A 5000-nucleotide genomic window follows, 5' to 3' on the forward strand; every position below is an offset into this window, starting at 1 on the left:
AGTATATGCAGTATGGTGTATTATAATTTATTTTATAATATTTATACACACCTAACACATATTATATATATATATATATAATATATATATATATACATATATATATATATATATATATATATATATATATATATATATATTCCTTTCTGAGTGGAGATACTTTAACGCGGTGAAAGGGTTTGTTTGTTGATATATATATATATATATATATATATATATATATATATTCCTTTCTGAGTGGAGATACTTTAACGCGGTGAAAGGGTTTGCATATCCCTATGATCAACAAAGCTGTACTAGTTAGGTCCTACCCATACTAGGTTGGTTTGGTGTGAGTGATCAGATGAAAATATTCCATCACCAATCCTCACTGGCCAGCGTGGTGATGATTACTGGCCAAATCCAAGGCCTAAATTGACATGTCAGAAGCCTTTGTCATGCAGTGGATTAGTAACGGCCTGCATTTATTGTTATTGTTGTATATATATATTAATATATATATATATATATAGTCTACATAGATATATACAACACACATACACACACATATATATCTATATATATATATATATATATATATATATAGTCTACATAAATATATACAACACACATACACACATATATTATATATATATATATATATATATATATATATATATATGTATGTATGTATGTATTATAGCCACGAAAGGAAAAATGAAAAAGACTTTTTCATTTTTCCTTTCGTGGCTATAATACATTTTATATTCATCACGTGTCATCTTTCGTGATTTCTACACACACATATATATATGTATGTATATATATACTGTATATGGGATACGACCCTTTCGTCCAAAGCACTTTCGTCTAAATCACTTTCGTCTATAGCACTTTGGTCTAAAAGCACTTTGGTCTAAAAACACTTTAGTCTAAAAGCACTTTCGTCTAAAAGCACTTTGGTCTAAAAGCATATTCGGCTAAATAATTTTTTTGGAATTTTTTTTTTTACCTAATGACTAATTTCGGGTAATAACCATTCTTCCTCGTTAAGTTTTTTTGGTATAAATACTTTCTTGGTTATTTAGTTTCAGCTCGAACCCCCAAAATGGAAACTACTATAAACTTCGTTAAAACCACGCGAGGAAAAGATAAACTATGTTACAATGGTTATTATTACACGAGGAATAACGCAACCAAAACAGTTTCTTATTGGCGTGTGAAGATCTGATGTGTCCTGGTCGCCTTATTTTAAGTAGAAGTCGTGAAGTTAGGAAAACCTTAGATCATAACCACGCTGGTGGTGCTGAAAAAAAGTGTATGTGTTGCAAGCAATAAACAAAATTACAGAAAAGGCTAGTACAACATCTGAAACGCCGGCAGCAATTATATCTGAAGTGATTAGTCAGGTTCCTGAATGTTCCCAGCCGCTGCTTCCTACCACTGCTTCTATGACTCGAAATGTTCGGAAATTAAGAAGTAAACAATTTCCCAAGCTTCCGACATCATTAGCCGATGTAGATGTGCAAGGTAGGTTTAGAATAACATTGGGAGAAGAAAACTGGTTGCTACTTGATAGTGGATCAGACGATGAGGATTGAGTTTTGATCTTTGCAGCCCCATCATCATTGCAAAAGTTGGGATCCTCAAAGCACTGGTTTGCTGAGGGCACTTTTGAAACGTGTCCAAACATCTTTTATCAAATATATACAATTTATGCCGAAATCCACGGGGAAATACATCCACTTCTTTTGCTTTACTACCAGGGAAATCGGAAGAAATTTATGTTAGGATGTTGCATGCACTTTTAGAGAATGCTCTGGCCTTTCTGCCTATTGATGATGTACCATGAGGAATGCAATGTTTAAAACAAGAAGTACCAGAAAATGCATTACCGTTTATTGAATACATAGACAATACTTTAGTAAACGGGATGCAAAGACGAAATGGAAGACAGTCCAAGCCATTATTTTCAGTACATGAATGGAATAGTTATGAACTTACACCTCGCAGGTAACGCTCGTACGATAAATTCAGTTGAAACATGGCGTAGACGATTTGGTGTATTAGTTCGATCTCATTCAAATTTGTATAATGTTCTGGATGCTCTAAGAAGAGAAGAAAAAATCGTCAAAACAAGAATATCTCGACTTACCGTAGGAGCAAACCCAAAAAAAAAACAAATACCAAAGTAGCAAGAAGAGAGCAAAGAGTTTACAATGTTATTGCTGATTACCAGAATCGTTTATTGGAAGATTACCTCAGAAGCATTGCACATAATTTGAGTTCTTTCTAAATACTGTCTCTTATTTACATTTCTATAGATTTTTACTTGTTTTTATTTCGCAATTATTTGTATTGCATTATAAGTTTTTTAATTACTTTTCTTATAATAGTGAAGATTTTATCTTTAAACCATTTTTTTGTATTACTTTATTAGTATTTTAATGACTTTTCTTGTAATAGTTGAGATTTTATCTTTAATCATATGAATTTATATCTAAATAAAACAATTTTTATTACTTTTGACTTGTTATCATTTTACCTTTTTATGCATTTCATGTATTTTAGACCAAAGCGCTTTTAGACCAAAGTGCCTTTAGACCAAAGAGCTTTTAGACCAAAGTGCCTTTAGACCCAAGTCCTTTTAGACAAAAGTGCTTTAGACGAAAGGGCTTTAGACGAAAGTGCTTTAGACGAAAAGTCCTAGACCCATATATATATATATATATATATATATATATATAGATATATATTATATATATATATATATATATGTGTGTGTGTGTGTGTGTGTGTGTGTGTGTTTGTTGTGTATATTTATGTAGACTGTATATATAGTATATATATATATATATATATATTCTATACACTCACTGAATTTTTTTTACAGGGGTAGTGGCCTAAAGACCAACTCAAGATCAGTTCTCGGGATATCTGTGCAACTTCCAGCGGTGGAGGAGCCAACAATTCTATCACTATTTTTTCCGTGACAGCTCTTGCCACGTTAACCGATTGTTGGCATTATGGGGTGAAACCATTAGCCCTAGTGTGCAGTATAATGTAATTGGTGCAATATATAACCGGCTATTAGACTCGCCAACCGTTTCGAAACTTGTTGGTGTGCTCTCTCTCTCTCTCTCTCTCTCTCTCTCTCTCTCTCTCTCTCTCTCTCTCTCTCTCTCGATTTCAGTTTTAAATGTAAAACCATCATCCTTATATGTAAAGGTTTCGTAATTTGTTTTCAATCGCTTACTCTCTCTCTCTCTCTCTCTCCTCTCTCTCTCTCTCTCTCGCTCTCTCTCTCTCTCTCTCTCTCTCTCTCCTCTCTCTCTCTCTCCTCGATTTCAGTTTTAAATGTAAAACCATCATCCTTATATGTAAAGGTTTCGTAATTTGTTTTCAATCGCTTACTCTCTCTCTCTCTCTCTCTCTCCTCTCTCTCTCTCTCTCTCTCTCTCTCTCTCTCTCTCTCTCTCTCGATTTCAGTTTTAAATGTAAAACCATCATCCTTATATGTAAAGGTTTCGTAATTTGTTTTCAATCGCTAACTTAATGTTACTAAGCTATTAGGTAAAGTTATAAAACATTTTTTTTTCTATATTCAGAAATTTTTTAAATAATTTAAGGTTTATTAAACAAAACTTTATTTTTTTCTGAAAATTAGAAAACTGAGATGTTTGTATGACTTGATAATTATCAGCTATGGAATCTTTGATCTTTTGGTATTTATTCTATACTTAGAGGAGACTGGTCCTTATTTGCATCATGTAGAAATGTCTAATAGATTTTGCATCTTATAAAATGATCTCTATTTGATTCTAGTAGTTATAAGCTGACCTTATTGCACTTGTATGACCTTATCTGACTGTGCACCCTTTTCTCTTTTCCTCCTCGCAGCCTGCCTGGGAGTCCCTGGGTCACAACTCTCTCACAGGTAAGTGTATCTCCCATCCTCATTGTTTAGTGGTTCTCTTGTTTTTTGTTTTTAGCACCTTTTCCAGTCTTACGATTTTTCTTTTTTCTGTGATATGCTATCCTGATTCATATGGTTTTCTACTTTAATTATATGTTTCTTATTATTGTTATGTAATTCAAAAGTTCAAGGTTGGAACAAATGCTTTTTTGTTGACCAGGCGGACACGAGTCTTTTTACAGTTTATTTATGACATATTTGTTTTTGATGTTGTTAATAGTTTATATATGACATGTCTGTTTTGACGTTGTTACTTTTTTTAAAATGATTAATTGTTAATTTGTTCTCTTCATTTATTTATTTCCTTATTTCCTTTCCTCACTGGGCTATTTTTCCCTGTTGGAGCCCCTGGGCTTATAGCATCCTGCTTTTCCAACTAGGGTTGTAGCTTGGATAATAATAATAATAATAATAATAATAATAATAATAATAATAGTGTTAATGTAAGTTGGTTTCAAATTGCGTATTCCCATTATGGTAATTCCGTATAATCTGTTTTGGTGTGCACATAATATATTTTTATCTGCAATGTAATTTATTGTTATAGATTGTAATTTGAAATGATGAATTTGTTGAAAGGTTTCCTTTACGTTAACGTGGAGGTAAAATCGTAGTAAAGAAAGAAAAAGAAAACTAGTAAAGTAATTACAAGTCAAGAATGCGGTGCATTGCACTGAAGACTGAAGTGAAATGCCCTTTTCCCGTTCGTCCAAGGCGGAGCCATTATTATTATTATTATTATTATTATTATTATTATTATTATTATTATTATTATTATTATTATTATTATTACTTGGTAAGCTACAACCTTAGTTGGAAAAGCCGGATGCTATAAGCTCAAGGGCCCCAACAGGGAAAATAGCCCAGTAAGGAAAGGAAGCAAGGAAAAATAAAATATTTTAAGAGCAGTAACATTAAAATAAAAATTTCTTATATAAAATATAAAAACTTTAACAAAACAAGAGGAAGAGATCCATGATACCGCCTCTTGCTTTGACTTGCTAGAAGAATTTAGTTGTTTTCTTGACGTCACCGTGACGTCATA

The sequence above is a fragment of the Palaemon carinicauda genome, chromosome 37, assembly GCF_036898095.1.
Source record: "Palaemon carinicauda isolate YSFRI2023 chromosome 37, ASM3689809v2, whole genome shotgun sequence".
NCBI classification, from domain to species: domain Eukaryota; kingdom Metazoa; phylum Arthropoda; class Malacostraca; order Decapoda; family Palaemonidae; genus Palaemon; species Palaemon carinicauda.